The 24,755-nt window shown below is 27.2% G+C and overlaps 1 long non-coding RNA gene across 1 annotated transcript; it reads left to right on the forward strand.

Annotated features, from left to right (window-relative positions):
• Positions 1 to 4,453: 4,453 nt before the first annotated feature.
• Positions 4,454 to 24,260, forward strand: LOC122270877 (uncharacterized). Its single transcript, XR_006226034.2, has 2 exons — positions 4,454 to 4,776; positions 23,830 to 24,260. It is a non-coding gene; the product is annotated as an uncharacterized lncRNA (long non-coding RNA).
• The last annotated feature ends 495 nt before the right edge of the window (positions 24,261 to 24,755 follow it).

Below are 24,755 nucleotides of genomic sequence, written 5' to 3' on the forward strand. Positions count from 1 at the left end.
ATTAAACTATACTTTGCAGGAACTCAAAGTTGGTATAATTTGGAAAAGTCAACATGAGAGAAAAAGAAATCACATCTTAGGTTCCCTATCAGTCACTTAGCAAAGCAAAAATGTTCAATGCCCTTCAAAAAAAAAAGCATTTAAATTCTTTTTCGCTAATTGTTTACTAGTTTTGATAAAAAAATTTTAAACTGTTAAGCGTTATTAACTAATTATCCCACATAAACGTTACTAATCAATTTCGTGGAAAACTGTTCTTTACTATAAGGCTATAAACTTATAACAAAAAAGAGCACACGAGTTTGTTCTTCAAAAAAAAAATATAAAAGTGTTCAAATTCAGAAATAGATCTTAAATGGTTTCGAAAAGGAAAAAAAATACCGTATTCAAAAAGACTTACAAAAATTGAAATATTGGGGACGTTCCCGCTTTTTTATATTTTCTTTTTAGGCCACATTGAGAAAATAAACAAATTTTAGTTTGAACTTTAAATAAAGTGAATAAAAATTGCAATTTCTAACTCTTTTCAAAATATTATGGTTCAAGAAAATATTAAACTAGTTTAAATAATAATAAGATGACCGCAATATAGTCTGTTCAATGTATGCCAAAGTCATAAACTCTTCAAATAAGATAGAATGTATTAATTTTTTGAATAATTCCTTCCTTGATAATGTTTGACATCATCTTTTTTCAGACATGAGCTGTTAGGATAAAATTAGTACAGAAGTAACTAAAAAATTATCAAAAAGAAAAACTTTAAAAAAAAACACCGAACAAAAAATTAGTCACCCTATGAAAAACATCATTAATAGCAAGTAACACTGCCTTTGGATTCGAGAACATCCTGGAATCGGTTAGGAAGTGAGTCCACAAGGTTTTGGAGGTAGGTCGAATCCTGTTTGAGCCACACGTTGAGGATTTAATCACTCAAATCCATTAAATTCCGAGGATGCTGTTTTCTGCGTTTTACACGTTATTCCAACATGTCCCACAAATTTTCAATGGAGTTGAAGTCAGGTAATTTTGCTGGCCAGTCGAGATGTAATTGAGTGTCTGAGTGTTCATAAAACCAGTCATGTACTCTTTCAGCCCGATGAACTTTGCTGTTGTCATCTCGAAAAATAGGGCTATCGACAACACACTCTTCATAAAATGTTGACTGAAAGGCAATATCTAATCATCCAGACTATTAAAATAAACATGTTGGTTCATGTTAGTGGCCACCTGAGTGAGGGGGCCCAATCCATAGTAAGAAAAACGCCCCCAAAACATGACAGACCCATCTTCGGCTTGAACCTGACCTAACACACAGTCAGGATGAAATGTTTCATCTGCTCTTCGTTGCACTCGACGACGTGTGTCTTGTGAATAAAGGCAAAAACATGATTCATCAGACCATATTACATTCCACCAGGAAGCAACTGTCCACGTTCGGTGACTTCTAGCCCACTGAAGTCGCGCTGCTTTATGTGCCAATGTGAGCAATGGCCTCTTATGAGATGTTCGACTCCAAATGTTCATTTCATGCAGTTCTAGTTGCAATGTTCTCTCCCTAACAGGTTGGGATGGACCTTCATTTACTAACTGAAACAATTCCTGTCAGGTTTGGAAGCGAAGTCGGGAAGCACCTCTCCGGCCCCTTTCATGCAGGATCTTTTTCCGACCACAATTCTGACGTCGTCCTTCGTGACCACGTGTATTACACCACTGCTTGTAGACACGCTGAACAGTCAGCATCGAAACACCAAAAAATCCAGCAACTTCATTCACCGTATGACCATTGGCATGGCCAAACACAATTGCCACTTTTTGCCACTCGATCACATCCTTACACTTGTCCATATTTACACACAATTTCCGCTTGAAACAAAAATATCTCACTGATAGCTACTTGTCATTGATCACGTTGAAGCAGTGTGCGCGCAATGGAGCACGTCACTTGACCACTGCATCATAAAACGAAATCTGATGATACATTGGAGCTTGCGAACTAGGGTAACTAATTTTTGGTCCGGTGAGCTTATAAACACAAATAAAACTTGTTAACTCTAATATTTTTTACGTTAAAACTTTTTACTAGGTATTTTGCATTGTTAGTGTCATATCCATCCATTAAGATTCAACTCTCTTCATTTACAATGAACTGAAATTTATTATGAATTTCTAATTTTATAGGTTTTTGAAAATTCTGAACAAAATGCGAGTCATCTTACCAAATTCCTATCATGAAACATCTTTAGAAATAAAAAAGAAATATTTCGATTTATATGGAGACGTACAAATAAAAAAAAGTTTTTTTTTTTTAATTTTGGACACCCCCCAATCTCTTTGACTTAAAAAAGCAAGCAAATTTTATCCTACGATTACGTAAAAATGTGAAACGCATCACCTGGATTTAATTTTGACTTTTCCTGAAGTAATCTAATTTTGGGCTTAAATAAATAATGCAACTTTGCTAAAAATATTAGGTAGGGTATTTCAATTAATTTTATAAAAGTTTGAGAAGAGTATTCTGTAGTAATATTTGCTGATTTTTCTGAAATGGTTACATGAAAGCAATTTTTGTCCAACTTTTTCCTTATTCTTACTTTTGTTTTAAATATGAAGTTATTTCAATTGTAATTTTTTTCCCAATCATTGTTTTTATTTTATTTTTAAAAAAAAATTACGATGATCTGATTTAAATGCATAAAGTGGGCGTTGCTCGTATCCCGCATGCTACTTGTCAGAAAAAATAAGTAAATCACAAATCTGCAGCCCTCTTATGTCCTTAAGTTTGTAAGGTCCCTATAGTGTTGCATAAATATTTATATATTTTTAACCAATATGTCGCTTTTTTTCAGGTTTTGAACACTATGGTACACAAGTCCAACCAAATTCGACATCTCAGTTTTTTGAAGGTAAGTCATACAAAATCAGAATTTAATAATCTTCGTGCTCTTATTAACCAGCATTTATATAAGTTTTCAAAGAAATAAAAAGAATACGCAATATAAATAAAGATATGGATTAATATTAAACATAATTTCGTATACTAAATAGAAATTGCATTCAAGACTTGCAAAATATTCGACAGGAAGACAACATATATTTGTCAATATTTAAACAACAAAAAAAAACGGTAGTTTTCGTTCAGAAAATGTTTGAGGTTTTCTAATCATGTTAAAGCCTTTTTTTTAAAAAAAAAATAGGGAATTTCATTGTGAGAAAAAATCCACGATATAAGTAAATAAAAATAATTTTTGTGATGCAAGCATTTTCAATCTTGACGTAGACTTACGAAAAAAAGGTAACGCGTTTTAAATCAATTATAAGTAGCAATGTTTAACTGTGACGTCCTGAAAGAGAATAGTGTTTTCTAGTTGTGATAATAAAATAAAACCATTTCGAGATTGATCCCCTGTAGTATTAAATAATTTGAAGTTATATTGTAATGTGTCGAAAAAGAATGATACCTTATCCAATTAAAATAAAGCATTTTCTAAATAAATTGCAGTGCTGCGAAGAATTAAATTTATTGAGCGCTGTGTAACCCTTGCCCATTCTAACATAGTGCTAAAATGCCGAGAAAAAATAAAATATCGTAAAATGAACTAAATGTTTCTGTTTTGCTTATAAATAGGTAAATAGAATTCTTTTTGTCGTATCTTCGAATGTGGTTAAATTTTGAGTGAAAAATGATTAAATTAATGAATTTTAGATGCATTTGTCTTATTGAAGCTTCCGAATCATAAGTGATGCGGAATCAAAATGAAAAGTGAAACATCAAATAAAATAAAACGTAAAATAAAAATTGCGTACAGTAAATGCATGGAACTTTAAGTAAAGCAAAGATGTAAGGTGGAAAAAGAAAAATATTTAATGAAGTAAAAAGAGTGAAAAGTAATTAGGAAAGCTTAATATGAAGTTAAAACTTAATATATTAAGTAGAAATTATAGCAGAGAATAAAGAATAGTAAAATGTGATGCGTCTGGAATAGTTAAAGCGTAATATATGAAGTATAAGGTAAAGTGTTACGTAAAGAGTGAGATATAAAGTGAAGCAAAAAATAAATTTTAAAAAAATCAAGCGTAAATAAATTATAGCGTAAAATATGAAAGTAAAGCTTAAAGTAAAAAAGGGATGGTAAAAATCTGAAAGAATAAGAAGTGAAGTATAGAAAAAAAAAGTATAGTGTAAAATATAAAGAAACTCGCAAAACAAATAAAGTGTAAACTCAAATAAAGCGAGTAATATATAGTATAAGTGTAAAATAAAGCGTTAAATATATAATGAAATAAAGAATAATATAAAGCAGAAGATATTTTGACTGGTCTAGTCTAGTTTTGACTAAAAGTGATGTAAGACCAAGATAAAACTAAGTTTTAAATAACGTGTAAAATATAAAGTTTAAAGTAAAGAGTAAAATATAAAGAGAAAAGTAAAGTAAAAAACAGTGGAAGATTAAATAAAATGCGAAGTATAAATTTCAAACTTTCTTCTTCAAACTTCTTTTTTAAATTTGAAGTTATTTCAATAGATATTTTTTAAGAAAAATTTAAAAAATGTGATTTAAATGTCTTACGTAGGCGTGATTCATATACCGCCTTCCACTTGTCTGATAAAATTAGTAAATCACAAAACCTTATGTCCTTACAAAATGCTTAAAGATTCCTATAATGTTGCATACGTATTTCTGTCATAATAATCAATATTTGATATTTTTCAGTCATTGAAAACTTCACGAAATAAATACAAATTCAACCAAGATTCGTCATCTTAGCTTTTTGAAGGTAAGCAATATAAAGCAAGAGCTTAATAATTTTTGCGTTCATTTTAGCACACATTTATATAAATTTTAAAGAAAACAAAAGAAATCCGCAATATGAATAAAGTAGCAAACATAATTCTGTATGGATTGTAAAAAAATCGCATTTAAGTATGAAAGCAATGCGTAAAATACAATAAAATTTAAAATTGAACGTAACTTTTTTAAGCAGGGGGAAAATAAATGCTCGTAAAAAGGCGAAAAAATAACGCGAGAGAAAAATGAAATATAAAGTAGTTAATTAAGTAAAAAAACAAATTTAGCTCGTAGAATTAATACATAAAAAAGTTAACGGGAAAAATAAACGCTTAAGAAAGGAGAAGCTTAAATATAGGGCATAAAGAAAAGAAAAAATTGTAAAATGTACGGTAAGAGGCAACGAAATAAATAAAAGCAATGCGTAAAATTAATAAGAAAAAGAAACAAAAGTAATGCATAAAGAAAAAAAAAAGTTAATTTAGTAAAAAAGGAAACGTAGAAAAAAGTAAATCAGGCGCATAGAAGTAAGCCATGTATAAGAAAAAGAACGCTTTATGTATAAAAGCAATGCGCAAAATACAATAAAATTTAAAATTGAACGTAACTTTTTTAAGCAGGGGAAAAATAAATGCTCGAAAAAAAGCGAAAAAATAACGCGAGAGAAAAATAAAATATAAAGTAGATTGTGTTAATTAAGTAAAAAAAAAACAAATTTAGCGCGTAGAATTAATACATAAAAAAGTTAACGTGAAAAATAAACGCTTAAGAAGAGGAGAAGCGTAAATATAGGGCAAAAAGAAAAAAAAATTTTAAAATGTACGGTAAAGGATAGCGAAATAAGTAAAAGCAATGCGTAAAAGTAATAATAAGAAAAGGAAACAAATGTAATGCATAAAGAAAAAAACAAAATAAGTTAATTTAGTAAAAAAGTAAACGTAGAAAAGATTAAATTAGGCGCATAGAAGTAAGCCATGTATAAGAAAAAGAACGCTTTATGTATAAAAGCAATGCGCAGAATACAATAATATATTAATTTAAAATTGAACGTAACTTTTTTAAGCAGGGGAAAAATAAGTGCTCGAAAAAAGGCGAAAAAATAACGCGAGAGAAAAATAAAATATAAAGTAGATTGTGTTAATTAAGTAAAAAAACAAATTTAGCGCGTAGAATTAATACATAAAAAAGTTAACTAGAAAAATAAACGCTTAAGAAGAGGAGAAGGGTAAATATAGGGCAAAAAGAAAAAAAATTGTAAAATGTGCGGTAAATGATAGCGAAATAAAAGCAATGCGTAAAAGTAATAATAAGAAAAAGAAACAAATGTAATGCATGAAGAAAAAAACAAAATAGGTTAATTTAGTAATAAAGTAGACGTAGAAAAAAGTAAATTAGGCGCATAGAAGTAAGCCATGTATAAGAAAAAGAACGCTTTAAGTATAAAAGCAATGCGCAAAATACAATAAAATTTAAAATTTGAACGTAACTTTTTTCAGCAGGGAAAAAATAACGCAAAAGAAAAATAAAATATAAAGTAGATTGTGTTAATTAAGTTTTAAAAAAAAAAAATTTAGCGTGTAAAATTAATACATAAAAAAGTTAACGTGAAAAATAAACGCTTAAGAAGAGAAGCGTAAATATAGAGTATAAAGAAAAAAAAATTGTAAAATGTGCGGTAAACGATAGCGAAATAAATAAAAGCAATGCGTAAAATTAATGATAAGGAAAAGAAACAAAAGTAATGCATAAAGAAAAAAACGTAAAATAAGTTAATTTAGTAATAAAGTAAACGTAGAAAAGAGTAAATTAGGCGCATAGAAGTAAGCCATGTATAAGAAAAAGAACGCTTTAAGTATAAAAGCAATGCGCAAAATACAATAAAATTTAAAATTGAACGTAACTTTTTTAAGCAGGGGAAAAATAAATGCTCGAAGAAAGGCGAAAAAATAACGCGAGAGAAAAATAAAATATAAAGTAGATTGTGTTAATTAAGTAAAAAAACAAATTTAGCGCGTAGAATTAATACATAAAAAAGTTAACGTGAAAAATAAACGCTTAAGAAGAGGAGAAGCGTAAATATAGGGCAAAAAGAAAAAAAAATTGTAAAATTTACGGTAAAGGATAGCGAAATAAATAAAAGCAATGCGTAAAATTAATAATAAGAAAAAGAAACAAAAGTAATGCATAAAGAAAAAAACAAATTAAGTTAATTTAGTAGCAAAGTAAACGTAGAAAAGAGTAAATTAAGCGCATAGAAAACAAAAGAAATCCGCAATATGAATAAAGTAGCAAACATAATTCTGTATGGATTGTAAAAAAATCGCATTTAAGTATGAAAGCAATGCGTAAAATACAATAAAATTTAAAATTGAACGTAACTTTTTTAAGCAGGGGGAAAATCTGGCCATGTATAAGTAAGCCATGTATAAGAAAAAGAACGCTTTATGTATAAAAGCAATGCGCAAAATACAATAAAATTTAAAATTTGAACGTAACTTTTTTCAGCAGGGAAAAAATAACGCAAAAGAAAAATAAAATATAAAGTTGATAGTGTTAATTAAGTTTAAAAAAAAAAAAAATTATCGTGTAAAATTAATACATAAAAAAGTTATCGTGAAAAATAAACGCTTAAGAAGAGAAGCGTAAATATAGGGTATAAAGAAATAAAATTGTAAAATGTGCGGTAAACGATAGCGAAATAAATAAAAGCAATGCATAGAATTAATGATAAGGAAAAGAAACAAAAGTAATGCATAAAGAAAAAAACGTAAAATAAGTTAATTTAGTAATAAAGTGAACGTAGAAAAGAGTAAATTAGGCGCTTAGAAGTAAGCCATGTATAAGAAAAAGAACGCTTTAAGTATAAAAGCAATGCGCAAAATACAATAAAATTTAAAATTGAACGTAACTTTTTTAAGCAGGGGAAAAATAAATGCTCGAAGAGAGGCGAAAAAATAACGCGAGAGAAAAATAAAATATAAAGTAGATTGTGTTAATTAATTAAAAAAACAAATTTAGCTCGTAGAATTAATACATAAAAAAGTTAACGTGAAAAATAAACGCTTAAGAAGAGGAGAAGCGTAAATATAGGGCAAAAAGAAAAAAAAATTGTAAAATGTACGGTAAAGGATAGCGAAATAAATAAAAGTAATGCGTAAAATTAATGATAAGGAAAAGAAACAAAAGTATTACATGAAGAAAAAAAAACGTATATTATAATAAGGAGTAAATTTAGTATTAAATAAACATAGAAACAGGTAAATGTGGCGCATAAAAAAACGAAGAAATAAAAGCTGCGCATAAAAATGTCAGCCATGTACAAGAAGGAAAAACGCTTCGAGTAAAGTATAAAAGCTATGTCCAAAATACAATAAAATGTAAAATTAAACATAACTTTTTACGTGCAAGAAAAATAAATGCGTGAAGACAGGCGAGAAAATAACTCATAAAAAAAAGTAGATATTGTGTTAATTAAGTAAAAAAAAAATAATGCATAAAAATGTAAACGTGAAAAAAAAAAAACGCTTAAGAAGAGGAGACGCGTAAATATAGGGCGCAAAAAAAAAATAAAAACGTAAAATGTACGGTAAAGGATAGCGAAATAAATAAAAGCAATGCGTAAAATTAATTCTATGAAAAGGAAACAAAAATATTACATAAAGAAAAAAAACGTAAATTATATTAAGGAGTAAATTTAGTAATGAATAAACGTAGAAACGAGTAAATGTGGCGCATTAAAAAACGAAGAAATAAAAGCAGTGTTTAAAAATGTCAGCCGTGTACAAGAGGAAAAATCGCTTCTTGTAAAGTATAAAAGCTATGTCCAAAATACAATAAAATGTAAAATTAAACATAACTTTTTATGCGCAAGAAAAATAAATACGTGAAGACAGGCGAAAAAATAACGCATAAAAAAAATAAAATATAAAGTAGATGTTGTGTTTATTAAGTAAAAAAAAAAAATATAGCGAGAAAAATAATGCATCAGAAAGTAATCGTGAAAGAAAAAAAAACGCTTATGAAGCAGAGAAGCGTAAATATAGGGCGGAAAGAAAATAAAAACGTAAAATGTACTGTAAAGGATAGCGATATAAATAAAAGCAATGCGTAAAATTAAATATATGAAAAGGAAACAAAAGTATTACATAAAGAAAAAAAAACGTAAATTATAATAAGGAGTAAATTCAGAATTAAATAAACGTAGAAACGAGTAAATGTGACGCATAAAAATGCCAGCTGTGTACAAAGAAAAAAAAAACGCTTCGAGTAAAGTATAAAAGCTATGCCCAAAATACAATAAAATGTAAAATTAAACATAAGTTTTTACGCGCAAGAAAAATAAATGCGTGAAGACAGGGGAAAAGATAACTCATAGAAAAAATAAAATATAAGGTAGATATTGTGTTAATTAAGTAAAAAAAAACAAATATAGAGGGCAAAATAATGCATAAAATAGTAAATATGAAAAAAAAAAAACGATTAAGAGCTGCAGAAAAAAAAATGCTTAAGAGGAGAAGCGTAAATATAGGGCGCAAGAAAAAATAAAAACGTAAAATGTACGGTAAAGGATAGCGATATAAATAAATTGAACACAGGCGAAAGATAAATAAATTAAAGACAGGCGAAAAGATAACTCATGGAAAAAATAAAATATAAGGTAGATATTGTGTTAATTAAGTAAAAAAAACAAATATAGAGGGCAAAATAATGCATAAAATAGTAAACATGAAAAAAAAAACGCTTAAGAGGAGAAGCGTAAATATAGGGCGCAAAAAAAAAATAATAAAACGTAAAATGTACGGTAAAGGATAGCGATATAAATAAAAGCAATGCATAAAATTAATTCTATGAAAAGGAAACAAAAATATTACATAAAGAAAAAAAAGGAAATTATAATAAGGATTAAATTTGTTATTAAATAAACGTAGAAACGAGTAAATGTGGCGCATAAAAATGTCAGCCGTGTACAAGAAGAAAAAACGCTTCGAGTAAAGTATAAAAGCTATGTCCAAAATACAATAAAATGTAAAATTAAACATAACTTTATACGCGCCAGAAAAATGAATGCGTGAAGACAGGCGAAAAAATAACTCATAAAAAAAAAGTAGATATTGTGTTAATAAAGTAAAAAAAAAAACAAATATAAAGGGAAAAATAATGCATAAAATAGTAAACATGAAAAAAAAAACGCTTAAGAGGAGAAGCGTAAATTTAGGGCGCAAAAAAAAATAAAAACGAAAAGTGTACGGTAAAGGATAGCGATATAAATAAAAGCAATGCGTAAAATTAATTCTATGAAAAGGAAACAAAAATGTTACATAAAGAAAAAAAAAGGAAATTATAATAAGGATTAAATTTGTTATTAAATAAACGTAGAAACGAGTAAATGTGGCGCATAAAAATGTCAGCCATGTACAAGAAGAAAAAACGCTTTGAGTAAAGTATAAAAGCTATGTCCAAAATACAATAAAATGTAAAATTAAACATAACTTTTTATGCGCAAGAAAAATAAATGCGTGAAGACAGGCGAAAAAATAACTCATAAAAAAAAATAAAATATAAAGTAGATATTGTGTTAATTAAGTAAAAAAAACAAATATAGCGGGAAAAATAATGCATAAAAAAGTAAACGTGAAAAAAAAACGCTTAAGAAGAGGAGAAGCGTAAATATAGGGCGTAAAAAAAATAAAAACGTAAAATGTACTGTAAAGGATAGCGATATAAATAAAAGCAATGCGTAAAATTAAATATATGTAAAGGAAACAAAAATATTACATAAAGAAAAAAAAACGTAAATTATATTAAGGAGTAAATTTAGTATTAAATAAACGCAGAAACGAGTGAATGTGGCGCATAAAAAAACGAAGAAATAAAAGCAGCACATAAAAATGTCAGCCATGTACAAGAAGAAAAAACGCTTCGAGTAAATATAAAAGCTATGTCCAAAATGCAGTAAAATGTAAAATTAAACATAACTTTTTACGCGCAAGGAAAATAAATACGTGAAGACAGGCTAAGAAATAACTCATAAAAAAATAAAATATAAGGTAGATATTGTGTTAATTAAGTAAAAAAAAAAAAGAAATATAGCGGGAAAAATAATGCATAAAAAAGTTAACGTGAAAAAAAAACTCTTAAGAAGAGGAGAAGCGTAAATATAGGGCTTAAAAAAAAACGTAAAATGTACGGTAAAGCATAGCGAAATAAATAAAAGCATTGCGTAAAATTAATTATAATAAAAGGAAACAAAAGTATTACATAAAGAAAAGAAAAACGTACATTATAGAAAGGAGTAAATTTAGTATTAAATAAACGTAGGAACGAGTAAATGTGGCGCATAAAAAAACGAAGAAATAAAAGCAGCGCTTACAAATGTCATCTATGTACAAGAAGAAAAAACGCTTCGAGTAAAGTAAAACAGCTATGTCCAAAATACAATAAAATGTAAAATTAATCATAACTTTTTATGCGCAAGAAAAATAATTGCGTGAAGACAGGCGAAAAATCGTAAAATGTACGGTAAAGGATAGCGATATAAATAAAAGCAATGCGTAAAATTAATTATAAGAAAAGGAAACAAAAGTATTACATGAAGAAAAAAAACGTAAATTATAATAAGGAGTAAATATAGTATTAAGTAAACGTAGAAACGAGTAAATGTGACACATAAAAATGTCAGCCGTGTACAAGAAAAAAAAGACGCTTCGAGTAAAGTATAAAAGCTATGCCCAAAATACAATAAAATGTAAAATTAAACATAACTTTTTACGCGCAAGAAAAATAAATGTGTGAAGACAGGCGAAAAGATAACTCATAGAAAAAATAAAATATAAGGTAGATATTGTGTTAATTAAGTAAAAAAAACAAATATAGAGGGCAAAATAATGCATAGAAAAGTAAACATGAAAAAAAAACGCTTAAGAGGAGAAGCGTAAATATAGGGCGCAAAAAAAAAATAAAAACGTAAAATGTACGGTAAAGGATAGCGATATAAATAAAAGCAATGCGTAAAATTAATTATAAGAAAAGGAAACAAAAGTATGACATGAAGAAAAAAAAGCTTAAATTATAATAAGGAGTAAATTTAGTATTAAATAAACGTAGAAAGGAGTAAATGTGGCGCATAAAAAAACGAAGAAATAAAAGCAGCGCATAAAAATGTCAGCCATGTACAAGAGGAAAAAACGCTTCGAGTAAAGTATAAAAGCTATGTCCAAAGCACAATAAAATGTAAAATTAAACATAACTTTTTATGCGTAGAAAAAATAAATGTGCGAAGAAAAAATAACTCATAAAAAAAATATATATAAAGTAGATATTGTGTTAAGTAAGTAAAAAAAACAAATATAGCTTGAAAAATAATGCATAAAAAAGTAAACATGTAAAAAAAAAACGCTTAGGAAGAGGAGAAGCTTAAATATAGGGCTTAAAAAAAATAAAAACGTTAAATGTTCGGTAAAGGATAGTGATATAAATAAAAACAATGCGTAAAATTAATTATAAGAAAAGGAAACAAAAGTATTACATAAAGAAAAAAAAACGTAAATTATAGAAAGGAGTAAATTTAGTATTAAATAAACGTAGAAACGAGTAAATGTGGCGCATAAAAAAACGAAGAAATAAAAAGCAGCACGTAAAAATGTCAGCCATGTACAAGAAGAAAAAACGCTTCGAGTAAAGTATAACAGCTATGTCCAAAATACAGTAAAATGTAAAATAAAACATAACTTTTTATGCGCAAGAAAAATAAATGCGTGAAGACAGGCGAAAAAATAACTCATTAAAAAAATAAAATATAAAGTAGATATTGTGTTAATTAAGTAAGAAAAACTAATATAGCCGGAAAAATAATGCATCAAAAAGTAAATGTGAAAAAAAAAACGCTTGAGAAGAGGTGAAGCATAAATATAGGGCGCAAAAACATAAAAAAAATGTACGGTTAAGGATAGCGATATAAATAAAAGCAATGCGTAAAATTAATTCTATGAAAAGGAAACAAAAATATTACATAAAGAAAAAAAAAGGAAATTATAATAAGGATTAAATTTGTTATTAAATAAACGTAGAAACGAGTAAATGTGGCGCATAAAAATGTCAGCCGTGTACAAGAAGAAAAAACGCTTCGAGTAAAGTATAAAAGCTATGTCCAAAATACAATAAAATGTAAAATTAAACATAACTTTTTATGCGCAAGAAAAATAAATGCGTGAAGACAGGCGAAAAAATAACTCATAAAAAAAATAAAATATAAGGTAGATATTGTGTTAATTAAGTAAAAAAAAAAAAACAAATATAGCGGGAAAAATAATGCATAAAAAAGTAAACGTGAAAATAAAACGCTTAAGAAAAGGAGAAGCGTAAATATAGGGCGTAAAAAAAATAAAAACGTAAAATGTACGGTAAAGGATAGCGATATAAATAAAAGCAATGCGTAAAATTAATTATAAGAAAAGGAAACAAAAGTATGACATGAAGAAAAAAAAACGTAAATTATAATAAGGAGTAAATTTAGTATTAAATAAACGTAGAAACGAGTAAATGTGGCGCATAAAAAAACGAAGAAATAAAAGCAGCGCATAAAAATGTCAGCCATGTACAAGAAGAAAAAACGCTTCGAGTAAAGTATAAAAGCTATGTCCAAAATACAATAAAATGTAAAATTAAACATAACTTTTTATGCGCAAGAAAAATAAATGCGTGAAGACAGGCGAAAAAATAACTCATAAAAAAAATAAAATATAAGGTAGATATTGTGTTAATTATGTAAAAAAAAAAAAACAAATATAGCGGACAAAATAATGCATAAAAAATTAAACGTGAAAAAAAAACGCTTAAGAAGAGGAGAAGCGTAAATATAGGGCGTAAAAAAAATAAAAACGTAAAATGTACGGTAAAGGATAGCGATATAAATAAAAGCAATGCGTAAAATTAATTATAAGAAAAGGAAACAAAAGTATGACATGAAGAAAAAAAAACGTAAATTATAATAAGGAGTAAATTTAGTATTAAATAAACGTAGAAACGAGTAAATGTGGCGCATAAAAAAACGAAGAAATAAAAGCAGCGCATAAAAATGTCAGCCATGTACAAGAAGAAAAAACGCTTCGAGTAAAGTATAAAAGCTATGTCCAAAATACAATAAAATGTAAAATTAAACATAACTTTTTATGCGCAAGAAAAATAAATGCGTGAAGACAGGCGAAAAAATAACTCATAAAAAAAATAAAATATAAGGTAGATATTGTGTTAATTATGTAAAAAAAAAAAAACAAATATAGCGGACAAAATAATGCATAAAAAATTAAACGTGAAAAAAAAACGCTTAAGAAGAGGAGAAGCGTAAATATAGGGCGTAAAAAAAATAAAAACGTAAAATGTACGGTAAAGGATAGCGATATAAATAAAAGCAATGCGTAAAATTAATTATAAGAAAAGGAAACAAAAGTATGACATGAAGAAAAAAAAACGTAAATTATAATAAGGAGTAAATTTAGTATTAAATAAACGTAGAAACGAGTAAATGTGGCGCATAAAAAAACGAAGAAATAAAAGCAGCGCATAAAAATGTCAGCCATGTACAAGAAGAAAAAACGCTTCGAGTAAAGTATAAAAGCTATGTCCAAAATACAATAAAATGTAAAATTAAACATAACTTTTTATGCGCAAGAAAAATAAATGCGTGAAGACAGGCGAAAAAATAACTCATAAAAAAAATAAAATATAAGGTAGATATTGTGTTAATTATGTAAAAAAAAAAAAACAAATATAGCGGACAAAATAATGCATAAAAAATTAAACGTGAAAAAAAAACGCTTAAGAAGAGGAGAAGCGTAAATATAGGGCGTAAAAAAAATAAAAACGTAAAATGTACGGTAAAGGATAGCGATATAAATAAAAGCAATGCGTAAAATTAATTATAAGAAAAGGAAACAAAAGTATGACATGAAGAAAAAAAAACGTAAATTATAATAAGGAGTAAATTTAGTATTAAATAAACGTAGAAACGAGTAAATGTGGCGCATAAAAAAACGAAGAAATAAAAGCAGCGCATAAAAATGTCAGCCATGTACAAGAAAAAAAAACGCTTCGAGTAAAGTATAAAAGCTATGCCCAAAATACAATAAAATGTAAAATTAAACATAACTTTTTACGCGCAAGAAAAATAAATACGTGAAGACAGGCGAAAAGATAACTCATAGAAAAAAGATAACTCATAGATATTGTGTTAATTAAGTAAAAAAGAACAAATATAGAGGGCAAAATAATGCATAAAATAGTAAACATGAAAGAAAAAAAACGCTTAAGAGGAGAAGCGTAAATATAGGGCGTAAAAAAAAAAACGTAAAATGTACGGTAAAGCATAGCGAAATAAATAAAAGCATTGCGTAAAATTAATTATAATAAAAGGAAACAAAAGTATTACATAAAGAAACGAAAAACGTACATTATAGAAAGGAGTAAATTTAGTATTAAATAAACGTAGGAACAAGTAAATGTGGCGCATAAAAAAACGAAGAAATAAAAGCAGTGCTTACAAATGTCATCTATGTACAAGAAGAAAAAACGCTTCGAGTAAAGTAAAACAGCTATGTCCAAAATACAATAAAATGTAAAATTAATCATAACTTTTTATGCGCAAGAAAAATAATTGCGTGAATACAGGCGAAAAATCGTAAAATGTACGGTAAAGGATAGCGATATAAATAAAAGCAACGCGTAAAATTAATTATAAGAAAAGGAAACAAAAGTATTACATGAAGAAAAAAAACGTAAATTATAATAAGGAGTAAATTTAGTATGAAATAAACGTAGAAACGAGTAAATGTGACACATAAAACTGTCTGCCGTGTACAAGGAAAAAAAACGCTTCGAGTAAAGTATAAAAGCTATGCCCAAAATACAATAAAATGTAAAATTAAACAACTTTTTATGCGCAAGATGAAAAATAAATGGGTGAAGGCAGGCGAAAAAATAACGCATAAAAAAAAATAAAATATAAAGTAGATATTGTGTTAATTAAGTTTAAAAAAAAAATATATAGCGGGAAAAATAATGCATCAGAAAGTAAACGTGAGAGAAAAAAAAACGCTTATGAAGCAGAGAAGCGTAAATATTGGGCGGAAAGAAAATAAAAACGTAAAATGTACGGTAAAGGATAGCTATATAAATAAAAGCAATGCGTAAAATTAATTATATGAAAAGGAAACAAAAGTATTACATAAAGAAAAAAAAACGTAAATTATAATAAGGAGTAAATTTAGTATGAAATAAACGTAGAAACGAGCAAATGTGACGCATAAAAATGTCAGCCGTGTACAAGAAAAAAAAGACGCTTCGAGTAAAGTATAAAAGCTATGCCCAAAATACAATAAAATGTAAAATTAAGCATAACTTTTTATGCGCAAGAAAAATAAATGCGTGAAGTCAGGCGAAAAAATAACTCATAAAAAAATAAAATATAAAGTAAATATTGTGTTAATTAAATAAAAAGGAACAAATATAGCGGGAAAAATAATGCATAAAAAAGTAAACGTGAAAATAAAACGCTTAAGAGAAGGAGAAGCGTAAATATAGGGCGTAAGAAAAATAAAAACGTAAAGTGTACGGTAAAGGATAGCGATATAAATAAAAGCAATGCGTAAAATTAATTCTATGAAAAGGAATCAAAAATATTACATAAAGAAAAAAAAAGGAAATTATAATAAGGATTAAATTTGTTATTAAATAAACGTATAAACGAGTAAATGTGGCGCATAAAAATGTCAGCCGTGTTCAAGAAAAAAAGCTTCGAGTAAAGTATAAAAGCTATGTCCAAAATACAATAAAATGTAAAGTTAAATATAACTTTTTATGCGCAAGAAAAATAAATGCCTGAAGACAGGCGAAAACATAACTCATAAAAAAAAATATATAAGGCAGATATTGTGCTAATTAAGTAAAAAAAACAAATATAGAGGGAAAAATAATGCATAAAAAAAGTAGACGTGCAGAAAAAACGCTTAAGAAAAGGAGACGCGTAAATATAGGACGTAAAAAAAATAAAAACGTAAAATGTACGGTAAAGGATAGCGATATAAATAAAAGCAATGCGTAAAATTAATTATAAGAAAAGGAAACAAAAGTATGACATGAAGAAAAAAAAGCGTAAATTATAATAAGGAGCAAATTTAGTATTAAGTAAACGTAGAAAGGAGTAAATGTGGCGCATAAAAAAACGAAGAAATAAAAGCAGCGCATAAAAATGTCAGCCATGTACAAGAGGAAAAAACGCTTCGAGTAAAGTATAAAAGCTATGTCCAAAATACAATAAAATGTAAAATAAAACATAACTTTTTATGCGCAGAAAAAATAAATGTGTGAAGACCGGCGAAAAAATAACTCATAAAAAAAATTTATATAAAGTAGATATTGTGTTAAGTAAGTAAAAAAAACAAATATAGCGGGAAAAATAATGCATAAAAAAGTAAACGTATAAAAAAAAAACGCTTAGGAAGAGGAGAAGCGTAAATATAGGGCTTAAAAAAAATAAAAACGTAAAATGTTCGGTGAAGGATAGTGTTATAAATAAAAACAATGCGTAAAATTAATTATAAGAAAAGGAAACAAAAGTATTACATAAAGAAAAAAAAACGTAAATTATAGAAAGGAGTAAATTTAGTATTAAATAAACGTAGAAACGAGTAAATGTGGCGCATAAAAAAACGAAGAAATAAAAAGCAGCGCGTAAAAATGTCAGCCATGTACAAGAAGAAAAAACGCTTCGAGTAAAGTATAACAGCTATGTCCAAAATACAGTAAAATGTAAAATTAAACATAACTTTTTATGCACAAGAAAAATAAATGCGTGAAGACAGACGAAAAAATAACTCATTAAAAAAAATAAAATATAAAGTAGATATTGTGTTAATTAAGTAGGAAAAACTAATATAGCCGGAAAAATAATGCATCAAAAAGTAAATGTGAAAAAAAAAACGCTTGAGAAGAGGTGAAGCATAAATATAGGGCGCAAAAACATAAAAAAAATGTACGGTTTAGGATAGCGATATAAATAAAAGCAATGCGTAAAATTAATTCTATGAAAAGGAAACAAAAATATTACATAAAGAAAAAAAAAAGGAAATTATAATAAGGATTAAATTTGTTATTAAATAAACGTAGAAACGAGTAAATGTGGCGCATAAAAATGTCAGCCGTGTACAAGAAGAAAAAACGCTTCGAGTAAAGTATAAAAGCTATGTCCAAAATACAATAAAATGTAAAATTAAACATAACTTTTTACGTGCAAGAAAAATAAATGCGTGAAGACAGGCGAAAAAATAACTCGTAAAAAAAATAAAATATAAGGTAGATATTGTGTTAATTAAGTAAAAAAAAAAAAACAAATATTGCGGGAAAAATAATGCATAAAAAAGTAAACGTGAAACAAAAACGCTTAAGAAGAGGAGAAGCGTAAATATAGGGCGTAAAAAAAATAAAAACGTAAAATGTACGGTAAAGGATTACGATATAAATAAAAGCAATGCGTAAAATTAAATATATGTAAAGGAAACAAAAGTATTACATAAAGAAAAAAAAACGTAAATTATAATAAGGAGTAAACTCAGAATTAAATAAACGTAGAAACGAGTAAATGTGACGCATAAAAATGCCAGCTGTGTACAAAAAAAAAAAACGCTTCGAGTAAAGTATAAAAGCTATGCCCAAAATACAATAAAATGTAAAATTAAACATAACTTTTTACGCGCAAGAAAAATAAATGCGTGAAAACAGGCGAAAAGATAACTCATAGAAAAAATAATATATAAGGTAGATATTGTGTTAATTAAGAAAAAAAACAAATATAGCCGGAAAAATAATGGGTCAAAAAGTAAACGTGAAAAAGGAAAAAACGCTTAAGAGGAGAAGCGTAAATATAGGGCGTAAAAAAAATAAAAACGTTAAATGTACGGTAAAGGATAGCGAAATAAATAAAAGCAATGCGTAAAATTGATTTTAAGAAAAGGAAACAAAAGATTTACATAAAGAAAAAAAATGTAAATTATAGAAAGGAGTAAATTTAGTATTAAATAACCGTAGAAACGAGTAAATGTGGCGCATAAAAAAACGAAGAAATAAAAGCAGCGCTTAAAAATGTCAGCTATGTACAAGAAGAAAAAACGCTTTGAGTAAAGTATAACAGCTATGTCCAAAATACAATAAAATGTAAAATTAAACATAACATTTTATGCGCAAGAAAAATAAATGCGTGAAGACAGGCGAAAAATCGTAAAATGCACGGTAAAGGATAGCGATATAAATAAAAGCAATACGTAAAATTAATTATAAGAAAAGGAAACAAAAGTATTACATGAAGAAAAAAAACGTAAATTATAATAAGGAGTAAATTTAGAATTAAATAAACGTAGAAACAAGTAAATGTGACGCATAACAATGTCAGCCGTGTACAAGGAAAAAAAACGCTTCGAGTAAAGTATAAAAGCTATGCCCAAAATACAATAAATGTAAAATTAAACATAACTTTTTACGCGCAAGAAAAATAAATGCGTGAAGACAGGCGAATAGATAACTCATAGAAAAAATAAAATATAAGGTAGATATTGTGTTAATTAAGCAAAGAAAAACAAATATAGAGGGCAAAATAATGCATAAAATAGTAAACATGAAAAAAAAAAAACGCTTAAGAGGAGAAGCGTAAATATAGGGCGCAAAAAAAAAAAAAAAAGAAAAGTGTAGCAATTATGNAAAAAAAAAAAAAAAATACGAAAAATGTACGGTAAAGGATAGCGATATAAATAAAAGCAATGCGTAAAATTGATTATATGAAAAGAAACAAAAATATTACATAAAGAATAAAAAAAACGTAAATTATAATAAGGAGTAAATTTGGTATTAAATAAACGTAGAAACGAGTATAAAAATGTCAGCCGTGTACAAGAAGTAAAAACGCTTGGAGTAAAGTATAAAAGCTTTGTCCGAAATGCAGTAAAATGTAAAATTAAACATAACTTTTTATGCGCAAGGAAAAGAAATACGTGAAGACAGGCGAAAAAATAACTCATAAAAAAAATAAAATATAAAGTCGATATTGTGTTAATTAAGTAAGAAAAACTAATATAGCCGGAAAAATAATGCGTCAAAAAGTTAACGTGAAAAAAAAAACGCTTAAGAAGAGGAGAAGCGTAAATATAGGGCGTAAAAAAAAATAAAAACGTAAAATGTACGGTAAAGGATAGCGATATAAATAAAAGCAATGCGTAAATTTAATTATAAAAAAAGGGAACAAAAGTATTACATAAAGAAAAAGAAAACGTAAATTATTATAAGGAGTAAATTTAGTATTAAATAAACGTAGAAACGAGTAAATGTGGCGCATAATGCGCAAGAAAAATAAATGCGTGATGACAGGCGAAAAAATAACTCATAAAAAAAATAAAATATAAAGTAGATATTGTGTTAATTAAATAAAAAAAAACAAATATAGCGGGAAAAATAATGCATAAAAAAGTAAAAGTGAAAATAAAACGCTATAGAAAAGGAGAAGCGTAAATATAGGGCGCAAAAAAATTNAATATAAATTTAGCGATTAAAAATAATGCACAAAAAAAGTAAACGTGAAAAATAAACGCTTAAGAAGAGAAGAAGCGTAAATATAGGGCATAAGGAAAAAATACCGTAAAATGTATGGTGAAGGATAGCGAAATAAATAAAGCAATGCTCAAATTAATGATTAGAAAAGGAAACAAAAGTATTACATAAAGAAAAAAAGCCTGAAATATAATAAGGAGTAAATTTAATAAAAGTATAAATGTGGCGCATTAAAGTAAAAGCCATCCAGAAGTTATAGCAATGCGTAAAAGTAAAGTATAAAAAAACAAACCGCTTTAAGTAAAGAAAAAAAAAAGTGTAAAGTACAATAAATTTTAAAAGTTAAACATAACTTTTTATGCATAAAATAATATAAATGCGTGATTAAAGGCGAAAAAATAACGTTTAAGAAAAATTATATATGAAGTAGACAGTGTGTTAATTAAGTAAAAAACAAATTTGACGAGTAAAAATAGTGCATAAAAAAGTAACGTATAAGAAGATCAGAAGCGTAAATATAGCTTCTGAAGACCCGTAAAATGTACAGTAAAGTATAGCGTAAATGAATAAAAGTACTGCGCAAGAAAAGTAATCAAAAGCAAAGCATTTAGAAAAGAAAGCGTAAATTTATTAATAGAATAAACGCCGAAACGAATAAATGTAGCCCCTAAAAGTTACATATAAGAAAAGTAAAAGTCATGTAGAAGCAAAAAAAACATACGTTTTAAGTAATGTATCAAAGCGACGTGCAAAATACAATTAATTGTAAAAGCTAAACAAAACGTTTTATGCGCAAGAAAAATAAATACGTAAGGAGAGACCAAAAATTAACACGTAAGAAAATTAAAAATAGCGCGTAAGAAAATAAAATATAAAGCAGATAGTGTGTAAATTAAGTATAAAAAAAAATTAACGTATAAACATAATGCATAGAAAATAAGCGTGAAAAAGTAACGCTTAAGAAGAGGAGAAACTTAAATATAGTGCATAAAGGAGAAAAAAAAACCATAAAATGTACAGTAAAGAATTGCGTAAACTAGTAAAGCAATGTTTAAAAGTATTGCATAAGAAAATGAAGCAAAAGTAATTGACGAAGTAAACAAACGTAAAATATAACAATGCGTAAATTTATAATAGAATACACGTAGAAACGAATAAATGCAGTGCATAAAAGTAACACGTAATAAAAGCAAATAAGTTAAAAACAATTCGTACAAAAGTAAAAGTCATGTATAAGAAGAAGAAAAAACGCTTTAAGTTAAGTATAAAAGCAACGTGCTAACTAAAGTGTAAAAGTTAAACATAACTTTTTTATGGGTGTGAAAAATAAATGCGTGAGGATTCGAAAAAATAGAGCATAAGAAAAATAAAATATAATGTTGATAGTGTTTATAAATTAAATTTAAAAAAAATAACGTTTAAAAAAAATGGACAAAAAGTAACACTTAGGACGAGAAGTGTAAATATGCGTCATAAAGGAAAAAAATTCTAGTAAAATGTAGAGTAAAGGATAGCGCAAATAATTAAAAGCAACACGTAAAAGTAATGAGAAAAGAAAACAATAATAACGCATAAAGAAAAAAAACGCATAAAATGAATTAACGCTTAAATTTAAAAGTAACTTAGAAGAAAAGTAAATGTTACGAATTTAAAAAAAATTAATTCGTATTAAATCATAACGCTTAAAAGTAAGAGACACGTAAGGAAAGTAAATGCGTAACTATAAAGAAGAGTAACGCGTAAAATATAAAGTGTGGAGAAAAGAATGAAAAGGAGCAACGCTTAAAATTAAGGCATAATAAAGTAAAGAAAGTCAAGGCGTAAATGCAACTCTAAATAAAAAGAAACACATAAGATAAAATGCATACATAGATCTTGTAAAATAAGGCATAAAAATTAACGCTTGAAGAAGTATACGCGTATAAATAAATAACACATAAAAAAAGTAAATTTAAACTTAAGAAAAGTTATGTGAAAGTATTTAATGTCTAAATGTAACGCATAAAGAAAAGTAATTCATAAAATTAAATAACACTTAAAGTAATGCGGAAGGAAAGTAAAAAATAATGCAGAAAAAACGTAACGCATGAAAAAAAGGAATTCACAAAATTTAATAACACGCAACAAAGTTAAGTAATAACGTTTGAAAGTTACGTAACAATGAAACGTATCAAAATAACTCATTCGCATAGAGAAAAGCAACGCGTAAAAAAATCGTATATGAGAAACAATTGCGTAAAAGTAACACATTAAAAAACATCGCGTAAATTATAATGCATATTATAAGAAAAAAGTAACGCATTAAAAGGTGAAACGCGTAGAAGTACCAAATAAAGAAAAATAATCCATAAAATTAGATTACACGTCAAAGAAATGCCGTAGCGTGAAAGCAAAGCTTAAAGAAATGGAAAGCTTAAAGAAATGAAAAGCTTAAAGAAAATGGAAAACTGAAAAGTTACGCATAAAAAATAAACAAGTTAAAAGCTCATCGAAAAGTAAGAGTGTAAATGTAACGTATAAAATAAAAGAGAGGAAAAAATGTACAGTAAATGCTGTTTAAAATAAGAAAAGTTAAGAAAAGTAAGGAGTAAAAATTATAAGAGAAAGTAAAGTATTAAGAGAATTAGAGCCTAAAATATAAGGGGGACTGGAAAGTAACGTAGTGTTGGTGATTTTGATATTTATTATCTAGATTTTCTTTTTAATCAATAAAGTATTCACCCTCGTTAGCAACAAGCTTTCAATGCCGGATCGAAAAGAAACGAATTGCTTTTTAAGACTAACGAATATTTAATGCCCCGAAACACTACTTTCCGGTCCGCCTAATATAAGGAATGTAATGAGTAAAAGTGACGTCTGAAAAATGAAAAGGCATTGAAGTCAAGCATAAATGAAAGTAAAGCGTGAAACGAGGCAAATCTCGAAATTAAAATTAACTCTTAAGGTAAGTAAGGCGTACGGAAAAGTAATACATAAAAGTCAATAGCGCATTAAGAGGAAGTATTGTGCGTTATAGTTATGTGTAAGAAAATCATACTCTAATAGTAACACAGAAGAAAAATTAAAGTAGTTATTGAAAAAGTAAACGCGAAAAATATAAAACTTAAAAGTAAAGGTTAACTAGATACCGCTAAATGAAAAGTAAAATGTAGGGGAAAGGATTAAATGTTAGGTTTAAAAACATAAAAATGCCACGCATAAAGAAAAAATATATCTAATTAAATTTGGTGAATAATTAGTTAAACAAAAAAAAAATCATTAGATCTTTGAACAAGCGTAATAATGCTCTTCACTACATTCAGTCGGACAAAAAAAATAATAATAAACTACGAATTTACATCTCTTTAATAAAAATTGTTTTAGTTTTAAAAAAAAAAACATTTCTAACTGATAGTTTAACAGTAAAATTTGTAAGAGCATGTTATAAAGAGGTTAAATAGTGCACTTTTTATTACAGGATCTTAAAAGATATCGATTTGTAGAAGTGATTGTTAAAATCGATAAGTCGCAGAACTATTTGGAAGATTATATTGCATTATGATTCAGCTTATACTATCCTCGTAGTGTCCGTTACAGTCTCCATCGTACTTTAAATTGGCTCCTATGCAATTATTCCTATTTATGCAAGAACAATTTAAGATCTTCAAGAAACTGAAAGAATTTCCAAGTGTTACGATGGCGAACAATTCAAGTCACTGGACAGATTTGAGCGAGTAAGTTTCGTTGAAAGAAGACTATTTTTGATGAAGTAATCGCATATCTTTCGTGTATACATAAAAAGGACTGAAATATGTTAAGTCTGCGAAGTTATCTTATTTAAATGTAAATTTATTTTTCAAGTATCTTACAACTGATTCTTGCAAATGTAATTAAAATGTATGGCGTGTGTGTATCTTTCTTTACCCCCAAAAGCATGAAATAAGGTTCTAAAAGTAAGAGTAAAACACAAATGTTATATTCCTGAAACTAAAATACAATTGAAAATTCATATCGTAAACTATTAATTGAATCTTAATTTTATCGAAATCTCAGTTAATTGCTTTATAAAGTAAAATTTACCTAATTTTTGTAAGATAAAATTCAATTGAAATACACTTTCTAATTTTGTTGATTTATTACAAGTAAACATGCTTAGTCAGATAAGAGATGAAAATATTTACCCCGTCCTGCCCCAATTCAGGGCATAAGGATAAATGCTAATTACAACTAAGTAAAGAACATAAAGTGCATAAAATACAAAAGTCATATGACAACAGCTCGTAAACTTTGCGGGCGATCAAGACTGTTGAACCAAATTAGCCATCTACAATTAGTCAGAATATTATATCTTTAAGAAAACATGACAAATATATCAGTCATGTATGTCATGAAAAGTCCAGTTCA

This window comes from Parasteatoda tepidariorum, chromosome 6 (assembly GCF_043381705.1).
Source record: "Parasteatoda tepidariorum isolate YZ-2023 chromosome 6, CAS_Ptep_4.0, whole genome shotgun sequence".
Taxonomy (NCBI): domain Eukaryota; kingdom Metazoa; phylum Arthropoda; class Arachnida; order Araneae; family Theridiidae; genus Parasteatoda; species Parasteatoda tepidariorum.